The following is a 16754-nucleotide window of genomic DNA, read 5'->3' as shown; positions in this document are numbered from 1 at the left end:
ATACATACATACATGCCTGTTTTTAACCATTGAACCAGGCACCTCTGTCATCCTGAACTCCCGACTGCTACAGGTCTACCCCCTTATAATACCTCTTTTGGCGCCGTACTCTGCAGCACAAATGCTCTGGTGGGCTGCAGGACATTGTATATATTATTGATATTAACAAATGAGTTGGTGGAGCAGATCATCAGTAAGTAATGTCGGTGTTCTCCAGCGTGCAAGAACAATGTCCCATTTGAATAGATCTCTAAAGCCAGGTATCCCAGGTTGTGCTGCTGCAAGCTTCTGCCATGCACACGTAGCTAGTTCAGCATAGTTGGCAGTAGAGTAAGCTTCTGCCACACCGAAGGATTTTTTTACAGCACGACCAGCAGCATCCTTAAATTACCATTTCATTTGTTCTAAAGTTGTCAAATCATTTGCTCAAGCCACATGGAACGAAGAAGAATATTAGGTTCCAGACAAAGGTATAATAAGAAGAAAAAAGATGACCATTGCACAGTGTATCCAGTTCTAGAGGCTTCTTCTGGTGTAAAGTGTCAAGCTGTGCAGACCACCACTTCTGGACACATCCTCTGGAAGGTTGTGTCCATTTTTAGAGTCCTTATTTTTTTCTGTTGCTTTTGGTTCTGGAGGTCTAATCGGAGTCTCAGCCACTTATGGAGGCCACCACTGGCATATTGGGTCAAGGTTTGGAGGCTACTATTGATTCATTCTGTCCATTTTTGTGTATCTCCTGCTAGAGTATTATGTTGAGTTCTTAAGCATTAGGTATAGTTCTGAAGCCACTTTTTGGTGGCCATCAAAATTTGTAAAACATTCACACCACCTGGTGGAAATGTATGTTTATTAAAACAAATAGTACCTAATCAGTATCTCTAAACAAGATGTTCTGCTTTATGTGATTACTGTATTGGAGTACACATTTAACTCTCCGTGTAAGGAAATGAAGGATTGCAAAGCTTCTTTTTCTTTGCAACATGAACCCCACACTTTCTCTGAGAGGTCAGCATCACATCATTGCACACAGCAGGCACATAACTTGAGAAAGGACAGCAGTGTAGTACTTTACTGGAACTCTGTAGTGAGCATAGTAGAAGACCTTCACATGCAAGGGCTATGTCTTCCCTTCGTGCTTCACATGGGGAGTGTCTGAACTTGTTGCAAGTAACTGTCTGAGTTCAGCCATACTCCCAGAAAGAATTGGATTAGGCAGGCCTCTTGCATATGACAAGCAGTAGCTGACTCTGAAGTGTACTAGCATTTTTTACTTGTGCGCCTGGCCCACTGACATAAAACTTGGTGTTCTGAGGGAACCTTTCTCACAGACCTAGGGGTATCTAAAGTCCAGTCTACTTTCTGGCAAGGACTTCATTTGTTAGTCTGCTGTGGCAGCTCATATCAGGGGGTGGGGATAGCAAGGGGCTTGTGAAAGGATTGGGAGGCAAGGGGTGGCACTTCATGTCAAATTGCAAGAAGTAGGACTCCAATACGCTGCCAACCTCAATTGAATAAAACGGATCAATGCACCATCTTTACATCTGTGCACACTGTACCACGTATGCCTAAAAAGGGAAGCATACTTTGGCAGAGCAATCATTTGTGAAGCTTCCTCTAACCTCAACCCCCTATGTCCTATTTTCTTGTAATTACACCCATGTAATAGTCTCCTCCTAATGGCATTAAAGTGTTGCTATGTCAAAACATAAAGGGCATTTATAGCTAACTCGCAAACCTCGCTGGGATGCAATAATGACTTCCTGCTGCTCAGGGCTCGAGTCGGGGTACCACGCGGGTGGACGGCGTCCCCCCACTTATTTTACAGTGTGGACACCGTCCCCCCTGCCAAACAGCTGGACTTCACCTTTTTGGCCTCTCTAGGACGAGATTGGAGCCACCTTTCGTGACGTCACTTCCTGTTGTGACGTCACTTCCGGTGACAGCGTCCCCCTCCACTTCTTTTTTTAGGACTTGTGCCCTGCTGCTGCTGCGTTTGTGTCTGTTGGCATGTATATTGCAGCAAGACCTACTGAGGTGAAATACAGGACCGTGAAGTACAATAAGGAAACGGGCACTGCATCCGGAGAGTCAAGAATGAGTGCAGTAGAAAAAGTAACCACACCACACCCCCAGTAGGAAGTAGGATGAACCATTGTTTCATTGGTTGGTGATTAGTCTGATCTGTATTTTAGAGTCCATGAGATTACAAGACCTCCTTAAACTCTATCCTTCTCTATCGGCTTCCAAGTTTTCTAAAGAACTGTGTCTGTTTCCCCTCTTCTCTTGAACTGGAGCTCCGCTGATCTCCGGCATTGAAGGCATGGGAGGGAAAGGGGGCATTTAACATGCATCCTTGTGTTTCATGAATTGTTGATGAAATGTATAATGGGCTTCAAGCTGAAGCTTTTAAGCATGGTGTGCAGCTCGTAGGAGAGCCTGCGCCGCGGGGATTAGCCTCGTGTTCCTGTGCTCCGAAGGAAAGCTATAGAAGTAAGCGTTGCAAAGCTGGTAGTCCAGCCACAGGCGCCGGCACCAGTTTTAATGTTCAAGCCAGTCCGTCCCTGCAGGGAGCAGCGGCTGAAAAGGTCCACCGGCCATGGGTGGGTGATAGCAGCCCATCCTGCTCTGGAAGAAGCGCCCTAACCTGCAGCCTCCCTGGGAAATGCCCTTACGGCAGAGTTGTCAGTCCTGCCCTGTTAGTATAAGCCTCCTTGCCACAGCTACTCCCACATTGTTCTCTAGTATATTCCACTCTCTAGCAAAAACTTAATTAGGGCAGCGTTTCCTTTTTTGGAAGGTTTACAATGTGCTGTCTATCAAAACTAATTACAGCAGCTCTGCTGGGTACAGCAAAACTATGACTCAGCCAGGCAAGGGTGTTTGTTGTTTTTTGTAGCAACAATCGTCTTCATCATGTGAATAATTGCATACTGAATATAGAAATACATACGCTGATATTTAAAAAAAAAAAAAAAAGCCTGGGCTACATCAACAATTGAGATATGATGTTTGTCTTGCCTAAACAGAAGTATGAAACATTATGTTTCTTAAGTTCATTTTCATTTAACTTTGCTGTTGAAGATTAAAACAACCTCCTGGCAGGATCTGATTTTGAATTTTCTTTTTTTTGGGTGGTGGTGGGGATTTAATAACACTCCCCTCGTAGACTTTTGTGAAACATTGAATGTGTTTCCCAGGTCTGTCAGAGTTTTTACTTTATTTTACTTTTTTTCTGTGACCGTGAATAATTTTGCTCGTTTTAATGGTATTCAATTTATCAACTCTGAGAGCTAGAGGGATGAAATATTGAGTTAGCTCTTCCAGAATTGGACTTGTGGCATGTAGGTCACATACGTCGTAGTAACCGCTTAACAAACTTAGTCAGTGGTGTCTGCCACCTGCGGGGAGTGGCGGGGAGGGCAAATGGGAGGTGGCTGCTGGTGCATGGCAACATTACATCAACAAAATTGCTGACATGCATTATATTATCGTAACTTTAAAACGGTAATTTAATGCATGTTGGCGATTTGGTGCACATTAAATACACATTTAATATATTTTTTAAAAAAAAGGAAAACGTGCCTACCCTGCGGAGTGTCCGCGCTCGCATTTGGTGACCTTAACTCTTCCAGCGCAGGCCCCCGGCAAATGCCCTGACCAATTCTGGCGCTGACATTGTTGGATGGAGCAGGCTCTCTCAGCGCTCCAAAGAGCACTGGAGGCCTTTGCTCAGTCTCAAGCCAGCTGCCCAAGACATCTGGATTATAAGACTTAAAGTGCGCATGTCTGGCTGGCTGTCCCAAGACAGACGACCAAAGGGACATGCGCACTTTCAACACAAGTGCCCTGCCCATAACTTCTTTCTGCTGCTGCCAGTCAGCTGCTGCCCCACCCATGTCCTGACGCTCTGCACACGGTTATTGAAATATAAAATGGTAATACATTATCTGTATTGCCATGTTATTTTTCTTTTCTGGGGCATGGGGGGCATTTCAGTCAGTGGGGTGACAGTCCTCTACCTTAATGGAGGATATGCCTATGATAATTGTGCTGCCTATGAGAAAGACCTGCTGCAGTTGATTGTAACATTGAGATGTCTTTCCCTACCCATCACCCCCATATGCCCCCGTTATGCCATTATGTCTTTACCTTGCATCAGGAAAGTTTTAAGTATAGCTCTGCGAGCTACTCTGTCTGATTTACCAACCTGTAAATACAGGTTACCTGCCACCAACTCTGGGCACAATTCACAAAACTTTGCGCCTCTAAGGAAAAGGTACTTGCACAAATGAGTGCATTTGAAAGGTGAAGCTCCCTTGCTTGATTCACAGAATCGGGATTGGTGGATTTCTGTCCTCACAAATATGATTTGCTCTGTCTGGCATGACACTCTGCCACAAACGTGCAGTCTCTCTGTGTGAGCCAGTTTACCTCAATGAGTCTGGTTAGGTTCAAGTCATTATGCCTTTGTCAAAACCAGTGGAGTTGAAAGTGTTGGAGGAGAGTGATAACCTGAAAGTAAGATATGACAGAGGCAGTGAATAGGATGGCTGGGGAAGAGGTCATCTGTGGTGGAGAATGACCAGGAGAGAAACAGAGTGGAGAGCAAGAAAGGAGTGCAGAAAGGGTGGACAGCAGTGGAGTAAACAAATTCTAACATTGGAATGTTAATAACAATGGGGAAGAATGTGTTTTTAAAAAAAAAGTGTTTCGAATTAAATACCTTTACCATTAGACTTCTAATTGTTTACATTGTATTTTTACAGTAACAGACTGCTGGCCCCGTGCTTGGTAAAGGAGGTTTACTTGGATTGGTTAAGACCCAGTAGCCAATTACCGCCACTGATGGCTTCTAAGATCCTTTTCTTCACAGTAACATCCTAAGGTAATCAAAAATATTTCTGACTAATTGATAATCATTTCTAATAGCGTGGCTGCCTTTTGTAGTTTTGTTAATATTTTTACAGCGTTAATGAGTCTTGCAATGCGAACATTTCTTGCAGTTGTAAACGAAATGTTGGTTATATTTTCTCTCAAGCGTTTACACTCATAGGAAGCAAACAGGTAGATTTTATTTCTATTTTCGGGGCGATTTTCTTTTTTTTTTTTCCTTTTTAAAAAAAATATTTTTATTAGTTCACAGCAAATATACATCATCATTAATGAAATAATAGCTGTCTTAATTCTTCCATTGGCAAAACAAAAACAAAACCATACATGTGCACAGGATTCAATTATAACAAATGAAATTACATTTTAAGTTTCATCACATTCTCCATCCTCATAATAATCTGAAAAGGCACCCCAAATTTTCAAACCCATTTTCCTCTTCCTCCTAGATCCAGTTACTGAAAAAAAGTCCCCACTCTAGTTTATATAAACAGTACATTCGTGCTCGCCATTGCTGAAATAGGGGTGGCTTTTCCTGAAGCCATTCAGAGGCAATGCACAATCGTGCAACAGTCATCGCAAAAAAAATAAAATGACAAACGGTATAACCTATCCGCAGGATTATCTTTAGGAATTTTCCCCAATATAAGCATAGCAGGGGTGACAGCCAGCTGAAAATTAAGTACTAATGACATTAATTTTTCAATTTCTCCTATAAATCCTGCCAGCCTTGGACAAGAAAAGAAAATGTGTACACTATCGGCATGGTCAGCTTTGCACCGAAAACATTTTCCATCAAAACCCTGACCCCATTTGGACATACGTTCAGGAGTATAATATAAATCAAAGAGGGTTTTGAAGAATTGTGCTTTTAAATTAGCCGACATTAAAGCTTCTTTTGACAATAAAATAAGATCTTCCACTACTATTTCTGAATCTCCGAAACTGTTGGCCCATTTTCCCCTTATTTTCTCCAAATCATCCAATTTTCTTTCTAATAGCATTCGATACAAAATACCAATTTTCACCTGTCTGCCAATCCCCTCTATGACTTGATTCTTTTGTAAAATTAACTTCTGTCTAACAAGAAAATCACGAATTTGTAAAAATTTAAAGAAATAGCTTCTAGGTAAAGAAAACTGATCCGTTAACTCAACAAAGGATTTACATTTGCCATCCTCCATGCACATGTCACCCAACCACCCTACCCCTTTTTTTGCCAATATTGAGACATTCCATCCAAAAATACCTTTGGCAATATCCTTGATGCACTAAAGGGAGTATAGTACGAAAACTTCCCAATTGCCATTGTACGAGCCAGCCATCTCCATGTCTTATATGCACCCGATATCACCTTGAAACGGGTTCTCTTATAATAGCTGCCATCAATTTCAATAAATAAACTCTGCTTCACGCAAGACCCCAGCAAGATTTCCAAAATTGATGGATGATTATATGTATGTTCGGTTGCTTCCGCTGTTAACAAAATCCCCATTTTCAATAAAAAACAAACTATATAGTAAAGAAAAAAATCTGGGACCCCTAGCCCTCCCCTTTCAATTGGTAACATCATATGTTTCATAGCGCGCCTTGATTTTCCGGGGCTCCAAATGAATTTCCCACATAAGGATTGCAAAGCATGTATCCTGGGCTTTGGAAATTCCAAGGGTATTGATCTAAACAAATATAGCACTTTGGGTAGAACATTCATTTTTATAATATTAGTACGACCAATGATAGTAAAGTATAATCGTTCCCACCTCTCCAGTGACGTCTTAATTTTGTCATATACATTGTTCCAATTAGAATTGACCAAGTCTGCCATATTAGCCTTAATCAATATCCCAAGGTAAATAACCTCCTTAACCACCCTCACATCTTCCCATGTTAGGGCTTCAGAACACAAGATCTGGGTTTTTGATTCATTGAGTTTATAACCGGTTATAGATCCAAAATCTTTTGCAAGCCTCTCGATCTCTACAATGGCAGTGGCGGGGTTAACAGTAACAACTGCAATATCATCCGCATAAGCGAAAACAGAAAAGGCAAATTTGGATACAATAAAAGGGGGTATAAGTGGATTTTGAATTAATTGTTCTACGAAAGGGTTGATATACAAAGCAAATAATAACGGGGAGCAAGGACACCCTTGACGAGTCCCTCTAGTAATATTTAATGAGTCTGAAAGTGCTCCCAAAGCAGAGATCTTGGCAGTTGGTAAAAAATACAAGGCTTTGATTGATTTAATGAATTTTTGGCCAAATCCCATTCTATCCATTAGTCTCCATAAATAGTCCCAGCACACACGATCAAACGCCTTTTCTGCGTCCAGCAGAAAGAGCGCTAATTCCAGATTGTTCACCGCCGCAAAATCAAATAACGTGATGACTCTATTTATGTGATCCACCGTTCCTCTTTTCGATATAAAACCGTGCTGTTGTCGAGAAACTAATGATGTCACAACTTCAGATAGGCGGTTAGCCAAAATCTTTGAATAGATCTTATTATCAACGTTCAGTAACGATATTGGGCGATAAGATCCCACAATATCCGAAGGTTTGCCTTTCTTGCAAAAAACCGCAATAGTCGCTTCTGACCAAGTACTAGGTGGATTACCCAGCTGTGCTATCAACATAACATTCAGCATTTCCTCCTTTAAACTACTAAAAAACAGTTTATATACTTCCGCGGGTAATCTGTCGGGGCCTTCCGCCTTACCAACTGTCAAGCTCTTTACTGCCTCTTCTAACTCAGCCATCGTTATCGGTAAGTCCAATTGTTCAGCAATATTTGAATCCAATACTTTGAGACCTATCACCAATCTATCGCTCCATTAGGCACCCACATCTAGCCTATCTTCCTGCGAATATAGTTCAGCATAAAACCTCTGAAATATGTTAAGAATCTGATCCGGCTCTGAATGCGATACACCCTGGCCATCTTTCATTGCATTAATATTTCGAGCTGACTCCTTCATTCGCAATCTGACCGCAAGTCTCTTCCCAATTTTCTCCCCAAATTCATAACTTTGCATTTTAGAGGTTAAAAATCTCCTAGCAATTTCTGTATTCCAAAACCCCAGAATATTGTCTCTAGCCTTTGCTACTGCATTTTCCACCTCACAAAGCTCCTTTCTACCCTGGACAACCTCCCTTGTTAAAAGGATCTCGGCCCGTGCCAACTGCTCATATAACTCATCAAGATCTTTTTTTGAGCTTCTTTTGCTGACGTATTGAAAAACGTGTGCACTCCCCCCGGAACCCCGCTTTGAATCCTTAGCTGTGCCCTGATTATTACTGAAGAAAAATCGGATCCAATTCTTCATGTGCATACTAAATTCCTTATTTAATCCCAATTTACGGTCATAAGAAAACATGGGGGGTGTTAGCCTCTTCACCCTTCTCTGAATTTCAAACAATATCGGAGAGTGATCAGAAGTGATTCTGGGGTAGGTTCGGGCTGTAGCACCTTCCAATACATTTTCTGAGGCAAAAAAATAATCTTGTCTAACCAGTTTTTTGTGAGGATATGAATAAAAAGTAAACCCATTGTCTCCCCCCCTCAGCTTTCCCCATACATTAATTAAACCTTGATCTTGTAATAAATTAACAAGAGCTTTATAAACTCTTGGTTTTCGACCTTTATAATTCCCATACCCATCCTGTATTACACTATTGGCCAGATTTATGTTCATATCCCCACAAATCACTATTGGTTGAGAAAAATTAGCTAGCTCTAGATTTACTTCATTTAAAGGAGCGGGGTCATCCAAATTTGCTCCATAAATTGTAACTAAAGTTAACTGCATGCCCCCGACCCTACACTCTACTATAACCCACCGCCCATTTTTATCCTCCACTTTCCGACCGACCTTTGTAGGATTTTGTTTAATAAGTATGGCTACCCCCCTTATCATGCTAGACTGACCAGAAACAGCAAGTAAGGTAAAACCAAGTTCTTTTAATACCCCCCTTTTTAACCATGGGATATGTGTTTCCTGCATGCAGACTATATCAGGTTGAATATATTTCAATTCTGCAGCTAGTTTCTGTCTTTTCATATGATTATTCAATCCGGACACATTGATTGAACAAATTCTTACCCCTTTATTCGCCATAATGATAATTTAAATCCATTGCCTGCCACAATCTGTCTGCCATCCTCCCATTCGCCCTCCCATTCACCCTCCCATTCACCATCAATCTTAAAGCTTATATTTTTGCTGCCAAGCCATTTCTTTTATTCAAATTATTCTTCACATGTTCACAGCAAAATACTTGGAGAACTCTTTTTCCCCGCTTTTTCACACCCTCCCGTGCACCACTCCCTCCCCCTACCCCCCTCTTCGACCCTCCCCCAGCCCCACCCTTCCCTTCTCCCTTAATAGAGGCTTTAGGACTTATGGTCCTGTGATGCGAGTGTGTCCCCCAAACCCCCTGCCGTCCCTCCACAGGGTCTATCTCAGTAATTCTACACCATGCCATTTACCTCTGCCTCTGGGGTATGTCACCCTTCATCAGCCAGGCTAGCATGAATCTCCTAAACTGGTCCTAGGATGCTTGTTTCCAGTCCAGGGAGGACCTGGCTTGGCAGTTCGGGCTGGACTGTTCCCATGGGGCACAGGGTCAAGACTGATTTTCATATGGCTGTGTTCAAACTGGAATGGCATGGTGAGCAAAAAAACGATTGATTTAGTCCCAGATCTCTGTACTGGGGAGAATGTATGACATTGTTTTGCATTCTGGCCATCAACTGCTGTTTTTGCTACTTACAAGCGTGCATTTAAATCACAAACTTGCATTTTCTGACATTTTAAGTGGAGTTAAGAACCCAGAATAAGTATCATCCAATGATAATCCAGTTATAGTATAGTAGTATTACATTTGGGTTTATCTCTGGAAATGAAGTTGGACAATTCTACCCAATATTGTAAGCCTATGAACAGAAGACCCAACAGAGTACTGGAAAGTGTTTTCGAAGTTACAGGACACCCTGTCACTGAGCAGACTAGATTGTGGAAGGGAGGAGGGTACACTAATGCCATCACATCACCCTACCTGTCCTCCTTGCCAGTGACCAGAGGTAATATCTGCAAGGGAAAAAGCTGATCAGAACACCTTCCCATCAAAGGAAGATGAACTGGCACTTTCTGAAGTGCCTTCGGTGATAAGGTGTGGTAATCCCGGCACCGACTGCTTCATGTGGTGCCTGACATCTGAGATTTGGTTTTCCACTGACTGGATAAGAAAGGGTGCAAAGAACTAAGCACAATTTAGCAGCATCTAGTGTCACATGTACTGAGCTACTTGCACACTTGCAGGATGGTGAGCAACACCATGCACCCTGTTGTGAACAGTGAAAGGCTGAAGTATGAAGGGTGCGGACCCAGTTCCTCAGAATCTGTCAATCAGACCTGCCTGACAGCAGCTTCAGCAGGGGGATGGGTCTTTGGCCGGGCTCTTTTGGTGACTCATTTCTTGAAGCATAGTTTCAAGCCCATATGCGCCTGATTGGGAAAAGGGGCAAGGGACCCTGCCCGTTTCTTTACTATTCGGACCTGAAGTTTCACACTTTACTTTAAAACAGATCAGTTCCCTTGATCGATAGGTTCGTTAGACCTTGTGTAGAGCAGGCTTACTTAGAATTCCTCCTCCGGAGTATTCTCTTGTCCTGGCCCGATCTGGTTATATTTGGCCAGTTCTCCTCTGTTTGCCCCTGCTTTGCGGGCATCAAATTTCCAAGGAAGGTGCCAACTTAACACCTAAGGAATGTAGAGGTTCCATGCCTTTTTCAGCCTATGAATCTTTGCCACCATTTTCAAATGGAGCTTTACACATAAAGACATTAATAATCCTATTTGATATTCAGTCAAGAAAGAGAGTTGGTGAAGGTTTAACAGTTAAATCTCTCATTTAGTAGACTAGACTGTATTTTGAACTTTATTCCAATTAGTGGCAAATCAATTACAAAAAATAATAACACAGATTGGTTAGAACAAGCATAGAGAAATACAAACGGTGTGTACCATTCAGGGTATCGTTGTTCTACTGAACTAAAGGATCTAATCTAACCTAACAAGAACCCATAAAGATTTTTTTTTTCTGGAAAAGAGCAAGTAGTTTCGGAGCAGAGTCAGAAAACTAAGAGGAAGAACAAACTCCTCATAAAGGGTTGTTCTGAAGACTCAGCCGAGTTCTCCTGACAATTGCAGTAGCAACCATCTAAAAGAGAGCAAGAGGGAAGGAATCCCAGCATTTGCTCTGTTAGGCATAAAATAGAAAATCTCATCATAAAACTTTAGGAAAACAAATCTCTGTAACCATTAGTTTATGGCAAGATTGGCTAGCACAACAAAGTGCCAAGGTGCATGGCAGGGTAGGAACACGTACAATATAGAAAGCATCTAAACATGTTGCAAAAACAAGTGAATGTCCTCATCATCCTCTATTGATGAGAGGTCTTCCAATGGTCTGTTGTCTTCACCCTCAATTACCACGGTAAACGTTCACGCCTGCATGAAGTCGGTTAGAAATGGCTACAGCGTTGTTAGAAATGGGGGTCTCTAGTTGGCAAGGGTTTGCACCTCTGTACAAGCAGGGACCCTTCTTCCTTATGAGGATAAGGGAGTTACTCTTAAAATAACTCCTGCTCACCCCCTTGGTAGCTTGGCACAAGCAGTTAGGCTTAGCTTAGAGGCAGTGTGTAAAGCATTTGCACATAACCAACAGTAATACAGTGAAAACCCTACAAGAGGACTCCACACCAGTTAAAAAAATCCAATATTTTATATACTTAAAACAAGACCGAAACGATACAAATTCACAATACAGTACTTTAAAAGGTATGCTTTGCAAGAATACTTGAAAATCACAGTTTTTACGAGTCGGTAGCTCCGTCTGGGGCTACCGCAATGCTGAAAACAACAGTCTAACAATTCCAACCAACCATGTCGGTACAGGCCAGCGAAAGCGCAGACAGATTTGGTAACAGCTTACATGGTGGTACATGCCTGTCATGGCAACCTTTGCAGTTGTGTTGCAAACTGGAAGTGGTGCAGGATGCGGTGTCCTCTCCATGTGGTGCAGGCAGCGGCTCGGTGACAATCATCCAGACCGCATTGGTGAGACCAAGGATTATGGTGCAGGGCGAGACAGTACTCCATGAGGAGCTGGCAATTTGCGGTAGCTGGCGTTGGTTGGCCAAGAGGGCAGTGTGGGATGAGGCGGTGCATCGTGAAACTTATGAGCGGTGCCCCCAGCCAAAATGCAGTCACAGGTGTCGAAGTTAGCAGCAGCAACGGCCTCTGTGAGACCAGGATGGCGAAGTGAAGCGTGGAGGTTGCAAGTGCGGTGCCCACAGGTCATGGTGCAAGCAGCATCTCGGTGGCAGCGTCGTCGGTCGGTCGTCATTGGCGGTGAGACAAGGGTTGCTCTGCGAGATGGGGACGGTGTAGTCTGCGGTGCCATCAGGACACAGAGCCAGCTACGGAGTCAGTGACAGTCTGTTGCTTTTCCCTTCTCTGTGGTAGCTGAAACAGCAGTTCCAGAAACAGTACCCATAGGTTGGTGATGTCTTTGCAGTCCCTGAGACTTCAGAACAGGAGGCAAGCTCTATTTCAGGCCCTTGGAGATACTCATTAAAGAAGTTGCAGAAAGTTCAGTCCGTCCTTTCACTGCCCAAGACAGAAGCAGCCACTGCAGGCCAACACAGCAAAGCACTCAGCAAAGCGGTAGTTCCTCCTCAGAACTTCTCCAACTCTTCTTCTTGTCAGTCTTCTTGGTCCAAAAGAGTTCTCAGAAGTATTTTCTGTCCCTGAGACTTTCAAAAGAAGGCAAGCTCTACTTCAAGCCATTGGAGAAAACCCTAACAGCTGGATTATGAAAGTACCCTCCAGTCCTTTCCCAGCCCAAGACCGAGGCAGCAAGCAGCAGGCCAACACAGCAGAGCACACAGCGAAGTGACAGTTGCTCCTGACCGCTTTTCTATCCCTTCTTCCTGGCAGCTTCCTTAGTTCAGCAGAAATCTGAATCTTTGGGGTCTGGGCCACAATATTTATACAGGAAAATCTTTTGCTCTCTGAAGGCAGAGTGTGTCTGTGCTCAGCCAAAACCAGTTGTATCCTCTCTGGCCCAGCTTCCCGGCAGGAGGTGGAGACAGGATTGTCCAAGGCAGACTGGGCCTATTCAGGTGCTAATGAAAATTCCTCCCACTACCCTGAATGCAGCCCAGGTCTATTCAGCCCAGTCCTCACTCATTCAGGAAAGGTAGCACACTCCTCAACCACCCTGCCTCCCAGTGGCCATCTGAGAGAATGCAGCCCCCCAGCCCCTGTCATTCCAAAGTCAGACAGTCAATACACAGCCTAGCAGAGGCACACTGGATGGCTAAGCAAGAAAATACCTCCTTTGTAAAAGTGGTATTTTCAAACACCAAATGTAAAAATCACCCTCACTAAAAGATGCATTTTAACATTCTGAGTTCAGGAATACTTAACTTTATCTTCCTATCTGGTCCCAATGGGAAATTATATTTATAAGATTTTATAAATAAACTCCAATTCTATTCTAAGGGACAGATAGCCTTTCCATAGTGAAAAATGAACTGCACTGTAATTTATTACCAGGACATGTCCCACCTTTAACATACACAGCACCCTGCCCACAGGGTTACTTTGGGCCTACCTTAGGGGTGACTAATATGTAGGAAAATGGAAGATTAGGTCCTGGCAAGTGGGTGCAGATGCCAGGTCGACATGGCAGTTACAAACTGCGGGCAGACTTTGCAATGGCAGGTCTAAGTTACCTTTTCAGGGCTACTCATGTGGGTGGCACAAGCAGGACTGCAGGCCCACTAGTAGCATTTGATTTACAGGCCCTGGCACACTCCGTGCACTTTACTAGGGGCTTAACAGTAAATCAAATATGCCGATCATTGAAATACCAATCCATAATACAAATTTCACAGAGCGCATATGCACTTTAGCACTGAATAGCAGTGGTAAAGTGACAAGAGTCCTAAAACCAACAACAGCAGGTCAGGAAAAAATAACAGTAACAAGCAAAAAGTTGTGAGATAACCCTGCAAAAAGGGCCATATCCAACAAGCGCATTACAAATGTTACATCTATGCAGGTTCTCATTAGAGCTTTTAGCAAGATTACTCTGGTAACTGTCTGGTTTCTCAACATATAACAATGAGCTATTCTATGAAATGAAACATTTAACTTCTGGTATGTCCTGGTTAGATCATGAAATGTCAGCTACAGCAAGCATTTTCTTTTCATTAATACACTTGTTTATTGTGGATATGTGGCAAAGAAAATCATTAAAGTACAGTTAAGTCCTATGTTGCGAGGGAATATGGAATATATTTTCCAAGACAGCACTTTTTACAATAAATCAAGTTCTAGAGTTCGATTTATAACATTAAATCATTATTTTATGAAAAGCAATAATTTTCCTAAAGAGGTAGAGCAGAATAAATTAATAGTGCGACCTAGCAAGTGGAGAACGATGGAAATGAAAGCCTTCGACAGAAACAAACAAATGTTCACATTTGTGCATTAAATAAAGGCACGTTTCTCTAATGTTAAACTTATTATTCATTTTTAGGTTAAGTATTTAGCACGTTTCTATATTATGTGGCAGAATTTGTGTAACAATTTTCAGCCTCATCACGACCCTACCCACCAACAATTCCAATAATTCCCTACACATTGCTCTCCTCAATACCAGGTCACTCAGTAAGCATAGCAATGAAATCTGCAACTTGCTGGAGAAATCACTTGACATAGGAGGAGTTGTCTATGCCTGATATCTTGGTTGCCTTGCCCTCTCAATGTAATATGTTCAACACCAACAGAGGCTCTCACGAGGGGTGGAGGGTTTGCCATCATCGCACAGCCCACCCTCAACTCATCTGTTTTGATCTGTACCACTTTTCCTCAAGTTGAAATTATGACAGTAAAAATTTCATTTCCCTCTTGCTGTCTAGTGTGCATGGTCATATATAGACTACAGCACTGCATGCCCAACTTTACTGCCTCCTTCTTTGAGGTAATATGCAGCCTTGGCACCTCATATAACCAACTGCTAGTTATTAGGAATTTCAACTTTTGGTACAACAACCCTCCAGCAGATTCCAAGGATGAAGAGTTATTTGACCTCATGTTCTCTTTATTAGTCAAGCAACAGGTTCAATTAACTTTGCATGCTAAGGGGCATATTTTGGATTTGGTATGGTTACACAACATACTTCTAGGAAGGTGTTGGTCCTCCTTTATATATAGTCAGGTCACCGCTTCATTAAATTTGAAGCATTTCTGAGGACTGATACTGGATTGCGTAATGTGTGCCCCAGCACCTTCTGCAACTGGAGCAGGGTGATTCTCCACAAATTGGCTAATACCCTCCGTGAAACCTGTCCAGTCCTCAAACTCTTTGTTGAAGAGGCTTCTGTTGATTTTTTTCAACTGTCTGCAGCATGCCCATGATGTATATGTTCCAGAACGTACTTCAATAATGCAGCCTCCTTCTAAATGCACTCCGTGGTTCAATGATTTATTCAAAGTGGCAACTCCGGCTATGCCAACCCGAAAGGCAGTGGCATAAGATCTACGGCTTTTTAGAAAGAGAACGTTTTAGCGAGTGGTTGAAAAGTATAAAAGCTTGCTCCTCACCAACAAATCCTCTTTTTACTCTAACCGCATTAATTTACCGGGAAATAAACAAAGGGAACATTTTGAAATATTAAACAAGCTTACTTGTTCTAAGTGAGTGTGGGAGCGCAGGTTTGATAAACCGGCGAGGAGGCTGGATGTATTTGTCAAGTGTTCTGGTTTTATTGCCAGAGTAACAAAAGATTGGGATTCAAGAGGGTTTTCTTCAGGTTCTCCTTCTGATGGTGTCCGCGTTGAGCTGGATGGTGAGGTAGAGGGCGATGTTCCGTGCTCCTCGTCTTCAGAATCACGGGGGTCTCCCCGGAGGCTCATAAGAGGGAGAAAGAAGAGCCGTTGGAATACTATATCTTGGGTTATTCAATAAGTTGTTCCCGTCACCACACCTTATAGTGCTCACAGAACGTCCTGCTCAGGATAGATGGTGACCGCAGTAAGCGGTAAGAAGTGCCTAGAAAAGGGACTAGGTGAAAGTGAGGGAAGGTTGGGGCAAATTTAAATGGAAACGTCCTGTTTACAAAAGAAACAACCAAAACAGAAGTTGCACAGTCAATTTATCAGGGCCACCCGGTACCTACGGGTCCGTTCTATGGCCTTTAAATGACAGACAACAGAGGACCCTACACACAGCTCGGGTTTATGCTCGCAGGTTTGATAGGGTTCAGTTACACATGACCCGAAACAACAAGGTCCCAAAACAGTGAGCTCCCTGCTCCCTTAATTAAGAAACAAAACAACCAAAAGCCACATTCTTAAAGTAATGCCCGGTTCCCCACCTGCCTCCCTCGTTCCCCACCTGCCTCCCTCGTTCCCCCCCGCCTCCCTCGTTCCCCCCCCCTTCCTTCCCGCGGGACGCTGTTACTCACCGGCTCTGCCGCAAAACTCCAGAGTTGCGGCAGCTCTACAGCATCCTCCGGAGGACTCCACCACTCCTCACACCACTGCTCATCCGGTTCTGTCTCCGCCGCATCTCCGCTCCTCTGGTCTTCTTCTGATGCACCGCTACAGGGTCCGTCTTCCCTGCTTCGCACTTCTGACGTCCTCCCTCCTGGTTCCACGCCACCGGTTTGACCACCCTCTTCTCTGCAGTCTTCTCTTTTCATTGGGTAAGGAAAAGAACTTCCGGGTTATTCTCCTCTCCCTTCCGGGTTCCTGTCTGCGTCTCTCTGTGGAGATACAGGACAAC

General features: G+C 43.2%; 1 protein-coding gene across 3 annotated transcripts in view; it reads left to right on the top strand.

The window, feature by feature from the left end:
• The window catches only part of OSBPL3 (oxysterol binding protein like 3), an 861863-nt gene that overhangs the window by 141194 nt on the left and 703915 nt on the right, over positions 1-16754 (top strand). For all 3 annotated transcript variants that reach the window (XM_078663459.1, XM_078663461.1, XM_078663460.1), the window contains exon 2: positions 4770-4888. The gene's annotated coding sequence lies outside the window, so the exon portion shown is untranslated. The remainder of the gene's footprint in view (positions 1-4769; positions 4889-16754) is intronic.

This window comes from Lissotriton helveticus, chromosome 10, assembly GCF_964261635.1.
Source record: "Lissotriton helveticus chromosome 10, aLisHel1.1, whole genome shotgun sequence".
NCBI lineage: Eukaryota > Metazoa > Chordata > Amphibia > Caudata > Salamandridae > Lissotriton > Lissotriton helveticus.
Note: the sequence above shows the minus strand (reverse complement) of the source record. Positions and strands in the feature narration are given on the sequence as shown.